Consider the following 21,002-nt stretch of genomic DNA (forward strand, 5'->3'; position numbering starts at 1 on the left):
TAACTACCTCACTGAGTATACAGGAAATCGTGTATTCGATTCTGATCCTGCTGCCTGTATATTATGAGTTTTAATGTTTTGCCTGTGTCCTCGTAGATCTTTCTCCGGGTCCTCCAGATTTATCCCTCCGCATTTAGAGTCAAGATTTGTTTAGAAGAAATGTCAGCTTGATAAGCCACTTCGTTCACGTATCAGTTGTAACCAGATCACTTCTAAAATGTTTTATATAGCTCTGTGGGGCTTACCTGGTAAAATACAAAATAGTTTAGTTGTAGTTTATTGGATGGGTGATTGGGTAGGTGGGTAGTTCGGTGCGTGGGTGGGTTAGAGGTTGAGTAGGTGGCAGGATGGGTGGGTGGGTGAGTAGATAAGTGGCTGGTGAGCAGGTGGGTGGGTGAGTGCATGAGTTATAGATTAAGTGGGTGGATGGGTCAGTGTGTGATTTGGGGCATGAATAGGTGAGTGGGTGGGTTAGTGGAGTGTTGAGTGAGTGGGTCGTTGAGTTAGTGAGTGGGGGGTATGCAGGTGGGTTCGTAGGTAAGTGGTTAAGTGAGTGGCTGGGTGTGTTGATGAGTGAGTGGGTTTCGCGATTGAGTGGGTGCCAGGGTGATTGGGTTCATGAGTGCTTGGCTGGGTGTTTGAGTGGGTGGGTGGGAGGCTGAGTCAGAGTGGAGCGCCAGGGTAGCGGAATGTTAACTCCCTCACCATTTGTATAGGACATCGTGGATTCGATCTCGATCGTGACGCCTGTATATTTGGAGTTTGCATGTTCTCCCTGTGGTTGCATGGATTTTTCTCTGGGACCTCCGAGTTTTTCATGCATATTTAGAAATATACATTTAGAGGCTTTGGCTGCTATAAATGTCCACGTGATAAGCCACTTCTTTGAGCTATCATTTGTTTGCCACGTCGTTTCCGACAAGGATCTGTATAGCTCAGTGGGCCTTACCTGGTGAATTTAAAATAATTCAATTGTAGTTGAACTATTTTAAGTGAATAGGTGGATGAGTGGGTCGGTGGGTTGGTGAGTGGCTGGTTTAGTAAGTGAGAGGTTGGATGAGTGGGTGGGTGGTTGAGTTGTTGGTTTAGAGATTCAGTACGTGGCAGGGTGAGTGAGTGGGTGGTTGAGTTGTTGGTTTAGAGATTCAGTACGTGGCAGGGTGAGTGAGTGGGTGGGTGGCTTTACGAGTGGGTGGATAAGTCATAGAATGGGGCGCCATGGTGGCTAGAAGATGTTAACCACCTCGCCTGGTATATTGGACTTCGTAGGTTCGATCCCGACCTTGACGCCTGCTGTATATTTGAAGTTTGCATGTTCTCCCCGTGGTCGTGCAGATCTTTCTCCGGTTTCTCCAGTTTTTCCCTGCACATTTAGAAACATGAGTATTTTGAGCATTTGGCTGCTATAAATTTCAATGTGATAAGCCACTTCGTTAGGCTATCATTTGTGGCCAGGTCGGTTCTGAAAAATAGCTCTGGTAAAATAAAAAATGGTTTCATTTATAGTCTATATGTGATTGACTTCTCAGGAAGTAACACTCATTGTATAAACCCCAGAAGAATATTGTTTTGAGTCACCCAAACCAAAATGTGAACTGATATATTCGTATTTTCAAGCGAGGTTCTCGGCCACAGACCACCTGGACAAATATGATGTAGTTTAGTTTGCATATGAATTATTACTTGGGGTTTGTTGATATGATAAAGTTAATGTTTTCTTTGACAGGTCTATTGTGTTGTACACTCTGACAGGGGCTCAGGCTTGTTGGGGCAGCATCTGGCTGAAATGCACCTTCACAACAGGAAGATTGGAGAGAGGCTTCACAAGGAAGAGAAAACTATCGGTATTGAATCATGAAAATGTAAAACATGTGGAAAACTAGGCCCACCGATCCAACCCTAGCATCATGTCAACTATGTATTATGTTGACATTCCTTCGCACTGAGAGTAGGCATGCTAATCGGATCTAATGAATATGTGTAAACAGGCGATTTGTGTGTAAACAAACACACATTTCATACCGCTGTTTATTAATCGTAAAAATCAAGCGATTGAGCTAGTGAATGAGATAGACACATGCTGTCATTATTTCATACATGAACACAACTAGCCAGCCAGCGGTCATGCTTTTCCACACCTAATCACATTCATCTCTTTGTTTTAGCCATCTTAGTGATGAAGGGAACTGTATTGTTCATGTGTGTGCAATGTACTTTTCAGAATATGAATTATGTTGGGTAATATATGAATTATGGCTATTAAAAGTATCTGTATTTAAGTCCATCAGGGCAAACTCTTCTGCAAAGGAGACTTAGAGCATTCAACATTGCGTCCCTTTATATTTTTGCTAATCGCAATATTTTTCGATTTAAAGCTTTCGTGACTGCAGGGATTCATATTCTTGGTTCTTTCGGTAAAGTCACGTGGAGGGGAAATAATAAAATAATACAAATAAAACATATAATAAAATTTTCACGAAGTTTCGACCACAACGCAAGCAGACGTCCTCAGATGAAGAAACAGAGCTGTCGGAAAGACAGCGTCTTAATGAACACTGGGCAGTGAACGCTGGGCAGTGTTTATTAAGACGCTGTCTTTCCGACAGCTCTGTTTCTTCACCTGAGGACGGCTGCTTGCGTTGTGGCCGAAATGTCGTGAGAATTTTATTATATTATGTTTTATTTGTATTATTTCCCTTCTACGTGACTTTGCCGAAAGAACCAAGAATATTATCGCAATATGTTCAGGAGATAAATGTCAAGGTCTGCTAGCCAAAAGAAGGCTTTAGGAGAGAGTTCATGTAGTTTTGCTATTCATTCATTAAAGGGCAATAGAGTAAATGCTAAAATAAATGTTTTCAGCTATTTTTTTTATATACGCTAGATTTACAAGTCTATAATGTACAGAAAATACCATGGTTGGCCAGACCATCACTCGGCATCTGCATGTGGCTCCTGGGCAGTTCAAGTGTGGCTCTGCAGAGGCGCTGCTAATTTGTAACTCTTCAATTTAACTTTATATGAAGTGAGAACAATCTGGTATCGGAGGCAGGCCATGAGTACTCCCAGGGCACTGAGATTTCTAAAGTCAAAATTACACAGCCAGTCGACACGAGTCAACTTCTGTATGGCTAATCTTTATCTCTTGTGGCTCCCGCGGCCACCTGAAGATTATGGTATGCTGCTGGTAGGGTCAGGAAAGTTGGTCACCCTTGGTATATATCTGTATATGCGTTGATGATTTTGTGCAATGTTCAGCTGCTCCGTCACGACAGGGGTCCCAGTCAGTTTGAGACTGCTAAATTAAGGTTCTTATGTGCTTTACAGATTTTGATAAAAATTTCAGTCTTGAATTTCTCTCAACAGATATGGACCCTGGGCAGGAGGATGTAGAGTATGTGGGTTTCATACGGCTATATGCTGTGGTTACATCCCACATGTGATCTCCGCTTTAAAGTCATGAAACTGGTTGTAGCCCATTTAAATTTTAATATACCCGTTTAACACGTAGGCTTTCGCGGCCAATATCATCCATAATATCGTTTTTTTGGGGTTAGATCGTTGAAATATAAATTTGTCGTTAAACCCGCCACCACCGACACAGCCAATTCGTAAGGTTTGTCACATAAACAGAACATTCCAATTCGTGAAGGGCTCACAAGTGACGTCATCACATCTATCCCTCCAAGGAATGAAACAGGAGGATTTCTCTACGAATTTGGCTGTCCACCTAATGATGATAGTTGTAATTACTGGCGAAACGTCATACTCAGATTGTAAATGTTGTGGATTTTCTCTCCAACACTTCGGTTTGCTGTACAAGTAGCGGATTGGCATGTTCCGTTTACGTGACAACCTTACTAATTGGCTGTTAGGTGGTGGTGGGTTTAACGGCTCATTTATTTTTATGCGATCTAACCCAGAAAAACTATATTGTAGATTTAATATACCCTTTTGTTGAAGGACAGCCTGGGTGACCAAAGTTTTATAGGAACGGCAATAATGTTAACTTGATTAAATTAGTTTTATCATGAAGCGGTAAAATCAGCTGTTGTTCAGATGTCAGTCTAATTAGTATTACATCGTAGAAATATGAGAGTCCTTTGTGTAATAGTCTATTAACCACTGATGATGGTAACATTGGTTTAAGGTTACATTTTAAGAAGAACTAGATTGGCATACATTTTATCTTGCATAAGTACACAAATTTATGAAATAATATATTTGATTAAAAAATGCATATATTTTCTTCCATTGCACACAGTTGTACCATTGATAACAGGGCACACAGTTACAACTGACATCACCAGATGTCACTGAAGTTCCCTCAGAGATCGATCTTTCATAACCAGTGTTCACATAATCAGTTATGTTTTCGCTAATTACCAATTACACTCAGCCGGGTTTGACAGACTTGTATGAATGTATGTTGAACTTCCTTTCCACCGTACATAGCCAACTGTGCTAAACGGAGGTGCGGGAATTAAGCGCAGAACCTATCGTTAGGATCAATGCTGTTGTAATTTTTTATGAGGATATCAATTGGTGGCTGAAATGAGATGTTCAAAGACTACAGCATGATAATCGGTACATAACATGAGTGTCGAATTATGTCTTAAGAATTACCCAGCCATTTGTACGTAAAATTCAACGTTTCTGGGTGACATCTTAAGTCCGTGTTCTTCATTGCAAGGCCCGCGGGCCGGTGGCAGTCCCTGGTGTCCTTTTTACTGCGACCCCTGACGTGCAGTCCCCGACAATACACACAAGTGAAAACACCCCATCATGCTGTCAAACCCCCCAATGGTTTCAAATGTGAGATGGCTCTTTCACTGATAATGTCTTATTCGCGAAAGTGGCCCCCCTCCGAAAATGAGTGAATATCACTGTTTTAGGTCAAGGATTGGCCAAATAAAGTAGGTATTATTTGCTTATGTTTTCAAATGTCCGTAATAAAACCATATTAATGCCACCAGCTGAATGAGTGGCAGGAGGACTGGGTGACGTTCTTCTCACGGCAGCGACTGCAGCTTCAGCTGGACATGATAGAGAAGGACTACGGTGAACGGGAAACCCGCGAGCTCTGGTCTCGGCTTCAGGTTCGTAAGCTGTTTCACTCTCGCCCTTAACCCTTTCCTGTTCCGAGACGACTGCTCATTTCAGGATGGGTCTCGTTCACCACCGAATCTCGGAACGCGCAAGCGGTTCAGCGGTAATTTTATTTAGAGAGGCATAGCGCCGTTGTTTTTAAAGACATTGTTCTCGCCGCAGAGCACCGTAGCGACAGGACAGCACTCTATTATAGCTGGTACCAAACTGTGCTACACACCTTCCCGCACGGCCTTGTGGGATCCACGGTACCGATAAAGTTATTTAATATTTACTTCCTATTACGTTCCGATGACGTACACGAGATTCAGCGGTGAACGGGATGCACCCCGCAACTTGCAGTCATCTCGGAGCATTAAAGAGTTAATACATGCAGCAGTGTAGCTCATCATGTGCACAGCCATATGGGAAACCCATTTGATCGCAGTGGGTTTTCGAGGTGACTTTAAAGGTAAAGTGGTGTTTCACACGCAGGCTTTCGCGACCAATATTATTCATGATAAAGTTTTTTTTGGCTTAGATCGCGTAAGTGTAAATGCGTCGTACACCCACATCCACCCAACACAGCCCATTAGTAATGTTTCTGACATGAACAGAACGTGCCATTTATGTTAGTGCTCGGCACTCTGGTGTGTTAGAGAGGAAACGCAGAACATTTTCAAACGAGTACGACCTTTCGCTGGTGATTACAACCAGCATCATCAAGCAATTGCCAGAAGCGTTCTGACTTCTGGCAATTGCCTAATGGAAATTGGAGGTGGGTGTACGATGCTTGTAAATTTATGCGATCTAACTCGAAAACAACGTTATCATGAATAAAGTGGTGTTGTTTTTTGCGTGGTGTGCAGCTTCGGTTGGGGGATTTTTTCCGGGACGTAGAGGTGGTTCCAGCACTGCTCCACGGTGACCTATGGACTGGGAACCGCTGCAGAGATTAATGAAGGGCCCGTCATCTTTGACCCAGCCTCCTTCTATGGGCACTCGGAGTACGAGCTTGCCATCGCTGGGTAAGAAAAAACTACAAACAACCAAAACAATAGCAGCAACTGCCGTTCACTGCCCTGTCTGTGGCATGCAAGGTTCATTCGTATAACCTCAGTGTGGCAAGGGCTGGCTCATTAAATAAATAACAGAGACCAGGTAGAGTTGTGGTTGAGATGTCTACATGCTGAGGTCTCCACCCTCTCTATTTGCTAACTTACAAAGACTCATCCTTCCTTGCTAAGGCTTTTTGGGCAAATCCTGTTAAAGCTGATACGGTGCACAAAACAATAGTGGAACGATAAAACTCTTACTTATCCACGGCACTTGAGGATGCTTGAATGTTCCAGAAACACAGTTTGTCGAACAAGGAACTCCTGGTTCAGAGACAAGTTGCCACTGATGTGCTTTACCAGAAATCCAAGCTGAAGATAATTCATTACACGTCAAATGGAATTCAAACCCTCAGAGCTGGGATATGCTTCAGTGATCAAAAACACATTTGACATGATGTTTACTGTGCAGCCATTGGTGACCAAGTTCAGACCACAGCATTCCTGCCCTCAATTCGCAGGAACGTTTGTTGATAGATGGCTCACTGAATTTTGAACGGAGGACCTCAATGGCATTGGCTCGGTGCTCTGACATTGAAATTAACCTCGAGCCTCTCAATTTCCTGCATTACGTTGAATTTGTGAAAATGTTGTTCATTGTTATGTTGTTCGTGCTGGAACAGCAGCATTGTAAGATTTTGAATGTTTGGTGTTGTTTGGGTACAGGATGTTCCAGGAGCTTTAGCTCCACGCTTCACTCATCCTACCACGCTCTCATCCCAAAGTCACAAGGCTTCGGCAAGAGCCAGAAGCTCTAGCAACTCTTCCACTACCTGAACCACTGGAATCACTTTGGGACAGGATACCGAGGGTCATCCATCTCCACCATGTGCAGTCTCCTCAAGTGAATGAACGGTGCAGGAAATCGTGGGCTATGGTGTATGACTATAAAAATTCTTATCGGCCATGATATACATGATATACATTGTTGAATAAAGGCCTTCCCTAAGCCACCACTAAATCTCACGAAACTAGTCCATTTAAATGCTGTGCAATGCCCTAGGCATTCCACGTGAGTGTGACCGGTGGTCCCTTTGTTCCGCATCCTGGCCGTGATCTCCACGCGAAAACTGGGTCAGTTAATGTCCGAATCAGAATCTTTAATTAGGCTGGACGAATCTGATGAGCTATGAAGCTCTTTTTTCACAGATGTCCAGTCGGGGCGAGTCAGAAAGTTACAACAACAAACAACAGTACAAACAGATGGGAGGGCAAAGTAAAGGAACGCGAAGCAAATTTTGACTTAACTTTCGTGACTGCAGGAATGTATATTCTTGGTTCTTTCGGTAAAGTCACGTAAATAGAAAACAAAAAACAATAAAATAAAGACCGCTTGTGTTGCGATTGAAACGTCCTAGGTTTTTTGCTTTTATTATTTTAAATGTATTTTTTATTTGTTATTTTTTAATTTTTTTTTAATTTAATTTGAATTTTATTTCTTGTTTTCTATTTACGTGACTTTACCGAAACAACCAAGAATATGAACGCTAAGCAAGTCATGAAATAAAAATATATAAGAGTTCAAATTGCATTAGTGCATCAATTCCTGCCAAAATGTTTTTATCACCAAATGCCATTTTGGGCAAGGCAGCATAACAAAAACAATCCCAAATGTTTGGGTAGTACCAGTTACATTGTATGTGTTTGTTGTTGTTTTGCTATGGGAGTAAACCCTTGCAGAGAAAGGGACCAGAATTAGGAAAGTGAAACCAGGCACTCCTTCAGAAGATGCCATGCACGGGCGTGACCACTGCACCACCCTGACGCCCAAACAAATGTAATTCAAATAATCTACAATACTGGCAAATAAACCCTATTAGTATCAACCGAATGTCTGGACAATCTGACCCCCTCTACACAAGTAACAGTTGAGAGTCAACGCTGTGATGTTGTGCGATTGGTGCAAGCGGGGTATGGTCAAGGCCGATGACTGCTTCCAGCGGTGTCAAGATGAGCATTTTGAAGAGGCTCGCGAAGGATGATACTTGGCAGTTGGGTGCAGTCTCCCTCCATTAACAACAGAGGGCAGAGGAGCGACGCTCACAACAATTGGCTGAGCACTGGGCGTATACAACGCATGAAGTCGGCAGCAAGTTTATCTCAGGGAGTTGACCCGCACACGACAACTGGGTCTGTCCCGTGTGTTCACGCTATAACGCGGCTGCCTTCATTTAGGGAACGCGCACCGCCATAAGGCGACTTGTGAGCGGTCGACGCCGAACTACTTTCTTGAGCTGCGCGGTTGAGCGAGACGAGACGGTAACGCGGCGGCGTCCCCTCAAGTTGTTTGTAACCCAATTCTGACTGCGCTTGGACATTCATTACGGGGGAAATAGTTTTCGCTTAACGCGGCACTTTTCAGGAACGCATCTACTGCGTTAAACGAGGATTCGCCGTACAGGTGCTGTGCACACTGTACTCGGAATCAAAATCCGAAGCGCTATCAAGCTCTCACTCACAGGTGTCCAGTAAGAGGCGGTGGGGGGGTCACCAAGTGACACGCAGCTTGACCGTGGAGTAGACCGCGAGGACGCCAACGTCGCCTAGGCAACGCCACCCCCCCCCCCCTCTGGCTCTGCCTGCCTCGCTCTGTGCACGTGAGGTGCCAACCACCGTGGGGGGCCCCTCCGCTGCGTCCATATCGTACAGTCGCACATTCATTAATAGTCACACTCTTAATCATGTTTATGGTCATCGTCATTAAAGGTGAGTTTAATAATAATACCACTACACAATGTGTGCATTAATATATACGGCATGAATAAAACGCACCTGTAAATATCCTAAGTAAGTTTGACCTGACATTATTGCACAACAATTGCCCAGCCACCGTGGGATGTTTATCCTCCAATGTGTATCTGGCTCTGACCTGACTTATATAAAAGTGCAGCTCTGCAATTGCTTGGTCACACAACCGCTGGTGAAAAGACCTTCATGAGAGCGAACTCTTTACGAGTATTTGGTCTAATTTTCCATTTAGCAATAGGTTTTACCCATTCTGGCAATACAACAGGTGTCAAGATGTTAAAACACCAAACAGAATCCTCATTCAAGGAATCCTGTCTGGATTAACCACGTACTTGTGGTGAACATGGAAACATGCTCTGATAATATATGCATTGTCTTTGAAACTGATTAGTCCACACCAGGAAGGTCCCATATTCTACTTTTCCACGTTGACCAGATGTGTTGGAAGAGCCGGCTGAAAGCCACACTTTGCTGGATCACACGTGACTTGCCGATCAGCTAACTGTGGTGTGCCCATTTAGCGACCTCTGGTCTGTGAGTTCAGTTTACTAACCATTAACAGCATGGCAGCTTTCTAAGTGGCTTGTGTGACAATTAACCCATGTCATTATCTCTTGCACAGCCTGAAATAAGTTTTGGCGTCAGGGATGGAAATTATGACTCACCCACCTGCACCTGCCTTGTGCTCCCAGACACCTAAGGACCTTATTACCGCTGTGAGAAATTGACGGGCGTAGACTGCTGCATGGCGATGATGTATTCACGTCGTTCCTGCTGTTTTCCTCTTTTGCTAGGTGATGCAATTGGTGTGCCAACACCTCCAGATGCAGTTCCTGAAGGACGTGGGCATTCGGGACATGTTCGTTTTGCCTGTGATGAATGAGTTTGTCCAAACACACAGGGAAGTCAGCCTGTTCATCGAGGTGCGTTTCCCATGTTTATTTCACTCGATTGGTCGTCTGTTTGCAAGGTCATGCTCTGCCCAGAGGTCACCCACTGAGATTTTTTTTACCGTAACATTACCGTCACTTGGGTTTGGTGATTGATTCAACGGGCAAAAATATTTATAAGAAGCGTAAACATGGCAACGTGATCATTGTCAGACCACGGAGGACCTTCAGAATGCCGAGTATGATCTTTAAATTGATCCTGGACTCAGTCAGGGGATATTTGAACAATTTGAATATTGGGGCGATATCGTCTTGCTACGGGTCTGAGTGAGAAGTCTCCCAGCGGTTTTTTGAGTCCATAATCGGGATATTTGGGTTAGAGCACGTAAACATGCACTCAATAATACACTAAATATGCACTATTTATTTATATATACAGTGAGGGAAAAAAGTATTTGATCCCCTGCTGATTTTGTACGTTTGCCCACTGGTAAAGAAATTATCAGTCTATAATTTTAATGGTAGGTTTATTTGAACAGTGAGAGACAGAATAACAACAACAAAATCCAGAAAAAACGCATGTCAAAAATGTTATATATTTGACCCCCTCTCAATCAGAAAGAAATTAGGTTAGCTTTACATTTGACTGACAGTGAATCAGCAGAAGAAGCAGTCATGTTGTCTATGTGATTCCAATCAGAAGGTGACATTTTTTGTGTTAACATTAAATTAGCTTGTAGGAGAGTCCTGTCTAAAGTATCGAGTTCAAATCGGTGTAGCCTTATCCTCTCTGAGATTTAAGATAGGCTGGCCTTAAACAGAATCTGTTTAGAATTTGGAGAAGATACAGCAGAAATGAGTGTGAAAGCGATGGGTATTACCTTGTGATCGCGGCATCTTTTGAGGAAGGTCAGAGTCTCGATGAGCTGTGACTTCTTGTCCCGTTGTCTGTTTAAAGCTCTAACAGATAGGTGAAAGCCCTCCCCGTAGAGGTTATCAATTCTAGATTTAAAGCTTTCGTGACTGCAAGGATCCATACTCTTTGGTTCTATTCAGTAAAGTCACGTAGGTAAATAATAAAACAACAAAAATCACGACGTTTCAGCCACAACACAAGCGGCCTTCATCAGGTGAAGGAACCAGGCTGTCTCGAGGACAGCGCTGGAGTGAAACACAGCCACGCTCAGACCGCGACCGTTAAGCTGTGTGCGAGGAAACAAGGTGCCTTGACAAAGGAATTAGCATAAAAATTAGCATTTGATTGGCCGACTTAGCATGATGAACGGTGTAGAGGTGGTGTACATGCGGGTGCACATGCCGGTTGGTGCGGATTGAAATCACATAGACAACATGACTGCTTCTGCTGATTCACTGTCAGTCAAATGTAAAGCTAACCTGATTTCTAAATTCAACCAGCTATTAAAGAAGAACCCAGTTCCACATATAACAAAACTCGACGTCAACAAAATCGTCATTAATCAGAGTAGCACGCCGATTTCGGACAATCTGAAAACAGTACTGGCTAGGGGACTGAATTTTGCTGTCACCCCAAAACACATACCAGTAGATGATATCATCTCTCAGGTCGATGTAGCCCTCAAAGGCGTGGGACACATCCAAGCAGATGTTGTGAGAGCTGAAATAGCCCCTATTCTTAAGAATGCTAAGAAACCCATTAGTAACATCAGCAAAAATGAATGCTCTGAACTCGCGAATTAAAAAAAAACAGAAGTGATATAGTCATCCTCTCAGCCGATAAAGGCAACGCTACTGTAATTATGGATAAAGATTCATACAACAACAAAATCCAGAATCTGCTCAACGATGGAAGTTACTCAAAAATTAAAAATTACCCTACCAATAGCCTAGCGATGAAAACCAACAAGATCATCACAAGTTCGACCTCCCTAATCGACCCAACTAAACGTCCCTCCCTAAAACCTTCTGCTGCAAGACTCCCTAGATTCTATGGTCTTCCCAAGATCCATAAAGAAGGCTCCTACTACGACCCATCGTATCCACGATCAACTCCCCTACCTATAGACTAGCCCGTTTTCTGTCATATTCCTTGCTGCCTTTCACTGACAAGACCACCTCAGCAGCACTTAACTCAGCCCAATTGGTCTCTATGGTCAAAGACGTTGTACTGTCCCCTGACGATATCCTTGTCAGCTTCGATGTGGTCTCTTTGTTCACCAAGGTCCCAGTACCTGATACCATTGAAATAATTGAAAATTTGGTCCAACATGGACTAGACGCCGATACACCTGCACTGGTTAGGCACTGCCTCAACAATACCTACTTTACTTGGAATGGCTCCTTCTACAAACAAAATGAGGGTACCCCCATGGGTTCCCCCTTGTCACCAGTGATAGCCAATATTTTCATGGAGAAATTTGAATCAGACGCCATCCAGACTTCCACCCTCAGACCTTCCCAGGGGAAGAGATATGTGGATGACACTTTCGTCATTTGGCCACAAAGCCTCCCAGCTTTGAACCTTTTCCTACACCCCATCAATTCCAGACATCCCGCCATCAAATTCACCATGGAAGTGGAGAAAGATGGCAAGCTACCATTCTTCGATGTTCTGTTTGAGAGGAGACCTGATGGCTCATTGGGGCATTCTGTCTACAGGAAACCCACCCACACAGATTCCTACTTGAAACCTGATTCCCACCACCACCCAGCCCAAAAGAATTATCTCATCAAAACTTTATACCATTGGGTTCATTGCATTTCGGACCAACACAACCTGACCAGTGAATTAAAACATGTACACCTGGCCCTCAAAAGGAATGGTTACTCTGACCGTACCATCCGCCAAGCTGTCTCTCCCTCCATACAGAAACAACCACTTGATACTCCGGTCAAAACCATCACACTTCCATATATAGCAGGCGTTACTAAAAAGATTTCCAAAATTCTAAACAAACACAAGATCCAGGTCCGGCTCAATACAGTACACAAAATTCGTGATCTGATCCCATCCGTGAAGGATGTCATTCCTGATTTACAGTACCCCGGGGTTTACAAATTGAGTTGTACCTGCGGTGATTGCTACATCGGTGAGACAAAGCGACATGTCTCTGACCGAATTCGCGAGCACAAATCAGATTTGAAACACGGCAAAACGAATTCTTCTGCCGTGGCTGATCACTGTTACAACGCTGTAGGGGATCACGATATAAGTTTCTCCGATACCAAGGTTCTTTGCAAACCCACGGGCTTTTATCAGAGATTTGTTCATGAAGCATTTCAGATCTACAAACACAGACACAATTTCAACCGAGAGGATGGTTTCAAATTAAGCAACCATTGGAAAGATGTTCTAAATCGAACTAAACATTAAACTAATTTCAATGGTACAGTATATTTTTTCAAGTAGTGGTACCCCAAACTTTCGCAGCTCTTATAAATTCCCCCTTTTCACACCATCAATAGGTAAACTCCCCCTCCCCCCTTCCCCCCCCCCCCCCCCCCGCGCCAAACTGCAAGTCCACCGGCACGTACACCACCTCTTTCCTAAAATCCGCCAATCAAATGCTAATTTTTATGCTAATTTCTTTATCAGAACACCTTGTTTGCTCGCACACAGGTCCGATGTCTGAGCGTGGTTGTGTTTCGCTAAATTCTCCTGTTTGATGAGTACTAGGTGCCTCGGTGAATGTATATGCTCTAACTTTAACATAGCTATTTCTGTGACCAGTTACAAGCTAATCACTCAGCTATTTCAATGCTAAATTCGATGCTAATTCCTTTGTCAAGGGCTCCCTCTGCAGATGTGTATACTTTAACTTAGCTATTTCAATGAGCCATTTCAATGCTAAATTATATGCTATTTCCTTTGTCAAGGCGCTTGGTCTTTTTCTTCTCACACAGCTTACAGGTCGTGCTCTAAGCGTGGCTTCTTCCACTCCAGCGCTGTCCTCCAGACAGTCTCGTCTCTTCACCTGATGAAGGCCGCTTGTGTTGTGGCTGAAACGTTGTGATTTTTTGTTATTTTATTTTCACCTACGTGACTTTACCCAATAGAACCAAAGAGTATGGATCCTAGCAGTCACTAAAGCTTTAAATCTAGAATTATGAGGCTCGTTTACCCAGGAAAGCCTCACTGCAGGCGCGACACGTCCATGTAGGCTATCTAGGCGGTCGTCTAGGGCGTAAAGTTAAGTGGGGTGCCAAATTCGAGGAAAAAAAACCTGTAATTAATTTCTCAACATTTCTGACAATTGATTAATTGGACAGACGGACGGACAAACCGATTAATTATACCTCTTTAAATAAATAATTAATATTGGACGGAAAATAGGGGCAAAATGTTTCCCAGTTTACCAAAAAACTCAGCCTCGATCTGCCCCTGGGGTTTGGGGGGCGCCGATTGCTGGCAGCAGCGGGTCCAGGGCCGCCGCTGCCTCACTGAGTGAGCCTCGTGGCTCTTTTTCAGGAGGGTCCTGCCAGTTTTCACAGTAGGGGGTGGCTATGTATAATCCCAATTGAGTAATGTGTACTTTATATCAGAATACATTACAGTACACTATACCATTTTGCGTGAAAACTCGGACCCATTATCTTGAAGTTATCGGGGGTGGGGCGTCTTTGCTTATTAGCATCTTTAGTATCTTGCGATTCACCAACGATGGTTGGGGCAAGCCTGACTGCTGATGAGACACTGAATGTCGAAGCGAGCCCATAGCTTGCTTTGTATTGAACTAATACTGCTGACATTATGCACTCCAAGTTTTTGGCTCTTATGAAACATTTTTTTTATTTTCCATCTACGTGACTTTACCGAAAGAACCAAATAATATGAATTCCTGCAGTCAAATAAAGTTTGAAGTCACTGATGCAAGTGTTTGATGATGTACGTATGTGCTCAGAATCATTAGCCATACTTGACTGTTATAGAGCACAAAACTGTCATTACCCGCTAGATGGCAGTCAAATTATGCGGATGTAATTCCGGCTATGCACGACAGACAGATAGACAAATAATCCCTGGTGGGCAGTGTGGAATCTCTTATGGGTTCTTTCGGTAAAGTCACGTAGAATGGAGATAAAATAATACAAATAATAGCAGAATAAAATTCTCACGACGTTTCGGCCACAACACAAGTAGCCTTCCTCAGGTGAAGAAACAGGACTGTCCGGAAGACAGCGCTTGAGTGAACCCTGCCAAGCTTGGAAGCGTCTTTTAAGCTGTGTGGGAGGAACAGAGCGTCTTGACAAAGGAGTTTACATATGAATTAGCATGTAACTGGGGGATGAGCATGATGTTGGTGTGATGGATGAGCACCACGGAGAGCGACGAGTTTTGTTCAGACGGACGAGTTCATCTATGTACGGAACGGAGGAGGGGGGGAGAGGAGTTTACATATCAACAGTAAATTAGCATGTAACTGGGGGATTAGCATGATGTTAGTATGAGGGATTAACACCACGGAGAGCGACGAGCTTGGTTCAGACGGACGAGTCTATCTATGTTCGGAACGGAGGAGGGGGGGGGAAGAGGGGGAAACAGCCACGGTGCGCTGCTCTGTCCTGTGTTGCGTTATAACTATGCTACAAACTAGACTACTATACATTACAATATTATACCTTCCAATCTAAACTACATTGTATGATATCGTATACATAGACAAACCCCACCCTTGAATTATACAATGCGTTACTATACACTACCCTATACTTTAGACTATAAAATATTAGACTTGTAGTATTACACTATGTATTATTCTACTAACCCTACTGTATACCACACTGCTGTATATTCACTATACAATTACGGTACTATATATTGCCTTATCAATTATATTTAACATTACACTGTTATACTATTTATTATTATACAAAATGCTATAAACTAAACTATTGACCGTCGTGTGAAAGGTACTAAGAGGCAATGCCAGCAAATGGATTGCAGTCTGAAAGTCACCGTAAAATACAATCAATCAAAAACCGAAATGGTTTATAACGTCTTTCCAATGGTTACTAAGCCGGAATCCATCTTCTCGGTTGAAATTGTCTCTGTGTTTGTATATGTGGATAGCCTCATGAACGGATCTCTCATGGTAGCCAGGTGGCTTGCAGAGAACCTCCGTCTTGGAGAAGTCAATGTCATGTGAGCCCACTGAATAATAAAAGTGATCTGCCACGGCTGAGGTGTTCGTCCTACCGTGTTTCAAGTCTGCTTTATGTTCACGGATGCGGTCTGAGATATGTCGTTTGGTTTCTCCAATGTAGCTGCTTCCACAGAGGCAACTTAGTTTGTAGACGCCCGGGTACTGTATGTCTGGAACACATCTTTTATAGACGGAACCAGATCACGGATTTTATGTACTGTGTTGAATCGGACCTGGATCTTGTGTTTATTCAGGATTTTGGAGATATTTTTTGTGACCCCCGCAATGTAGGGTAAGGTGATGGTTTTGAATGGCTCGTCAAGAGGATCCTACTTCATGGTTGGAGTGATGGTTTTGCGGATTGTGTAGTCGAAGTAACCATTAGCCTTGAGAGCTTGGTGTACGTGCTTGAGTTCACTGGCAATGTGTTCCTGGTCGGAAATGCATTGGGCTCTATGGTATAGAGTCTTGATGAGGGAATTCTTCTGGGATGGATGGTGGTGGGAATCCGGTTTTAAGTGAGCATCCATATGGGTAGCTTTCCTGTAGACAGAGTGGCTCATTGAACCATCAGGTCTCCTTTTAATTAGGACATCTAAAAAGGGTAGCTTGCCATCTTTTTCGTGTGTGGAACCTGTTGTTCCTACCTGTATAATCCCCAGTCATAACCCCCACCATTAAGCCCAAATGCAGATACTTACCCCACACTGCAACCCCTAATCCAGATGTGCATGTACATAAACAGCCCAGAATTTATCAATCCACTGCTGGATGAGGGCCTCCCAAAGTCTTGCGGGTCGTGAGGTATATATGACCATACTTCACCACGCTGGTCAGTAGTGCGTTGGTGCAGATGGAGGGGGGGGGGGGACTGCAGAACAACAATGGATTTTTCTGCACTGTCCTTTCCTGCTCACGCTGGCTACGGCACCGTCTTTGTGCGTGCTGGCAATTAATCAGTCATACATCCAGGCTACAGTATATCCACGCTCAACTCTGCCGAGCTTCTAAGGCCTAGCGAAATCGAGCACATACCGGGTGATTTAGATATAGGTCATCCAATCTATTCGCCTAAGATACATCTCTCATCATAACCCCTATTCCACAACCAGCCATTGGAGTTCCGCCACCGCCACTTAGTAGCGAACGGCGGTTGTTGTTGATGTACGTCACTTATCTTGTCTGAAGCACTCCGATAAGCCTGGGCGAAAAGGGCACTCTATTAATAAGAATAATTGTTATTATGAATATAAATATCACTACACTTACTTTGAGGATGGGACGCATCGCATCTGTAATACACACTTTAATATGACATTACTCAGACCAATCTGATTAATCTTTCTGTTATTTCTTCCCCCAAACATATTTAACTATCATGAGATTAATAATCCATTCAGAACGCTCACAGAGCAGAATAACGTCATCACCATCGCCTCGTGTTACAAAATATCCCTCGGAAGGAGATACCACGACTGTATCTGATGTCATTGGAAAGATTTGATAAACCATTTCAGGTCTTAATTGATTGTTCACGCTTACAGTGGCTTTCAGACAGCATACATTAATTTTTCGTCTCCCCCCTCCTCTTTTCAGAACATAGATGGACTAGTCCTAAATAAACTGCCAAATCGCTGCGCGTGGCGCTGACGTTTTTTGTTATAAATAAATAAATACACCGTTTAAAAATACATTTATGCAAACCGACACACCTGATGACGACCGTTTGTGTTATGGTCGAAACGTCGTGAGAATTTTTATTGTTTTATATATATTTTATTGTTTCCCTTCAACGTGACTTTACCGAAAGAGCTAAGAATATGTATCTGATATATCAAGTAGCCATTTTATCCACACCATAAATAGGTTGACACAACAGTTGCTTCATTTGTCTAAATGTTTTTTTGTTTACACATCCCATCAGACACGTGACCTTCTGCGACTGCACAACCCACAGCATTGTAAGTTCAACACAAGCAGCCTCTGGAGCGTTTTCGACATGCAGTGTCTCATCAGCAGAGCCAACATCGCTTGAAGCAATGGTGGTAAACTGCCAAATGTGTAGAGGCGAGGACCCTCTCTGTTCGATATGGGTACTAATTGAACGCATAATTGTATACAGTAATACATATAACACAATAATTATGTTTTTATTGTGGAGATTACAAGTCAAAACATTAAGAAGCTTCGTTTCATATATCTGTCCCTCTGCATAACAATGTAAACGTTTAGTTTTACACATCGCTTAAGTATCACGACCATCTAGGAATTTAATAATTGCAGCAACTTTGGTTCAATACAAGCAAACTCTGGACCGGTTTTGGCAATGTCTCAATCAGCACACGAGGAGGCAGCATCTTCACACGCACCCTGCTGGATAATTTTTTTTTGTCATGTAACAGTCAAAAATTATATTTATAATGCTCAGAGATGGGATTTAACCGTACCAAGTGTAAAACATGAACGTAACACAATGAGGCTTAGTTTGTATCCTTTTTTCGAGCGGGATGAGATCATCCTGCTCACTGCCCTGATTCACACTCATGATCGCAGCAGTACTGGCTGAGTTCTCGGGACCCATCAACTATTTTCAACCTATAAACGATGTTTGATTTTACCAGGTAAGGCCCACTGAGCTATGTAGCTCTTTTTCAGAAGTGACCTGGTCCCAAACAATAATTCGACAAAGTGGCTTATCACGTGGAAATTTTGAGCGGCTAAATACTCTAAACGCGCGCTTGTAAATGTGGAGAGAGAAAAAAAAACGGAGGAATTGGAGAAAAGTCCATGCAACCACGGGGAGAGAGACACTAAAATTCCAAAAAAATACATGCATCAGGGTCGGGGTCAAACCCACGACCTCCTGCATTACCAGGCGAGGAAGTTAACATCTCACCACTGTGGACCTCTGAACCACTCGGTCACCTCTCCAGTCTGATAGTGTGAATCTAAATAAATTGTGGTGATAAATGGAGACATTGTGTCTGCTTGTCTCTGTCGTAATTTTCTTAATTCATGAATTCACACTGACAACAACGAGAAAGGACGCACGGTGATGCTGTCAGCGACGTAGATGTGTCTTGATGCGACGCAAATCAATCAAGCGGCGGTGTTAATCATCACGTTACCACGTATTTGCCAAACGACGTAAAAAGGGGGAAGACATACATCGGGGTATTACTCTACGAGCATTATTGTCTTGACTATAAAGTTGCAGTGATTGAAAAAAAAACTGTATTTAAGTAATCTCTATTCATACGGGAAGCAAATAAACAGAATAACAATCTATATAAATAAAAATGTAAATGTTCGTTTGTTCAAAATCTTAAATCTCCGAAAGTTCTTCACCGATTGCTTTGAAATTTTGACACAACGTTGCATTCGAATACACGCATGTTTTTATATACATACTATGTTGTTATATACCTACTATTATATAGATGTCACACCTGTGACAGGTAAAAATATACTCATTGGCTTTTTCGGTAAAAATATGCTTTTTTTGAAAAACAGCGCCATCTGTTGGACGTAAAAGCAACACACGCTATACTCTGGTTCTATTGGGTAAAGTCACGTAGGTAAAAAATAAAGTAACAAAAATCACGACGTTTCGGCCACAACACAAGCGGCCTTCATCAGGTGAAGGGACGAGACTGTCTGGAGGCAGGGCTGGAGTGAAAAAAGCCACGCTCAGATCACGACCTTTAAGCTGTGTGAGAAGAAACAAAGCGCCTTGACAAAGGAATTAGCATATAATTTAGCATTGAAATGGCTGAGTGATTAGCTTGTGACTGGTCACAGAAATGGCTATGTTAAAGTTAAAGCATACATCTTCTTTGATTCTTTCGGTAAAGTCACGTAAAATGAGAATAAAATAATAAATTGATAATATAAAATAACAAAATAATATTCTCACGACGTTACCAGGTAAAAATGTTTACCTGGTAAACATTTTTTTATTTAGTTATTCTTCAGGTGCTCCGGTTTCCTCCCACATTAATTGGCCCACACCACCTCAAACTGTAGAGGACCGCAGAGCTTGGGCAATCGTTGGCGCCGACTCGTCGCCTGGCTGCTGCCTTCCCGCTCATCTGTGGTTCCTCCTCGCGCCTCCGAGTCGTTGTCCTCTCTGCGAGAGCGAGCGAGTGATGTGCGGTAGCGGCGTGTTGCAAGTTGACATTGTTATTATTGACACACACACTAGAGGACGGATAAGGTGGCGTGACCTCACATGCATGACAACTGACCCATCGCCAGACACCGCTCACCATGCGGGCACTCACCACTCACCAGATATCATTCACCTGGCACACACATGATATACAGTGAGGGAAAAAAGTATTTGATTCCCTGCTGATTTTGTACGTTTGCCCACTGACAAAGAAATGATCAGTCTATAATTTTAATGGTAGGTTTATTTGAACAGTGAGAGACAATAACAACAACAAAAATCCAGAAAAACGCATGTCAAAAATGTTATAAATTGGTTTGCATTTTAATGATGGAAATAAGTATTTGACCCCCTCTCAATCAGAAAGATTTCTGGCCCCCAGGTGTCTTTTATACAGGTAACGAGCTGAGATTTAGGAGCACACTCTTAAAGGGAGTGCTCCTAATCTCAGCTTGTGTAACAGGTACCTGTCCACAGAAGCAACAAATCAATCAGATTCCAAACTATCCACCATGGCCAAGACCAAAGAGCTCTGCAAGGATGTCAGGGACAAGATTGTAGACCTACACAAGGCTGGAATGGGCTACAGGACCATTGCCAAGCAGCTTGGTGAGAAGGTGACAACAGTTGGTGCGATTATTCGCAAATGGAAGAAACATAAAAGAACTGTCAATCTCCCTCGGCCTGGGGCTCCATGCAAGATCTCACCTCGTGGAGTTGCAATGATCATGAGAACGGTGAGGAATCAGCCCAGAACTACGCGGGAGGATCTTGTCAATGATCTCAAGGCAGCTGGGACCATAGTTACCAAGAAAACAATTGGTAACACACTGCGCCGTGAAGGACTGAAATCCTGCAGCGCCCGCAA

The 21,002-nt window shown here is 43.1% G+C and overlaps 2 long non-coding RNA genes across 2 annotated transcripts; both read left to right on the forward strand.

Moving 5' to 3' along the window:
* The first annotated feature begins 4,749 nt into the window (after positions 1-4,749).
* Positions 4,750-8,029, forward strand: LOC142905908 (uncharacterized). Its single transcript, XR_012929919.1, has 2 exons — positions 4,750-5,099; positions 5,958-8,029. It is a non-coding gene; the product is annotated as an uncharacterized LOC142905908 (long non-coding RNA).
* Positions 8,030-9,131: 1,102 nt separating this feature from the next.
* LOC142905907 (uncharacterized) lies at positions 9,132-18,937 on the forward strand. The gene is made up of 2 exons (XR_012929918.1): positions 9,132-9,874; positions 17,888-18,937. It is a non-coding gene; the product is annotated as an uncharacterized LOC142905907 (long non-coding RNA).
* Positions 18,938-21,002: the final 2,065 nt, after the last annotated feature.

This window comes from Petromyzon marinus, chromosome 59 (assembly GCF_048934315.1).
Source record: "Petromyzon marinus isolate PM22_M1 ecotype Great Lakes invasive population chromosome 59, UKy_Petmar_22M1.pri1.0, whole genome shotgun sequence".
NCBI classification, from domain to species: domain Eukaryota; kingdom Metazoa; phylum Chordata; class Hyperoartia; order Petromyzontiformes; family Petromyzontidae; genus Petromyzon; species Petromyzon marinus.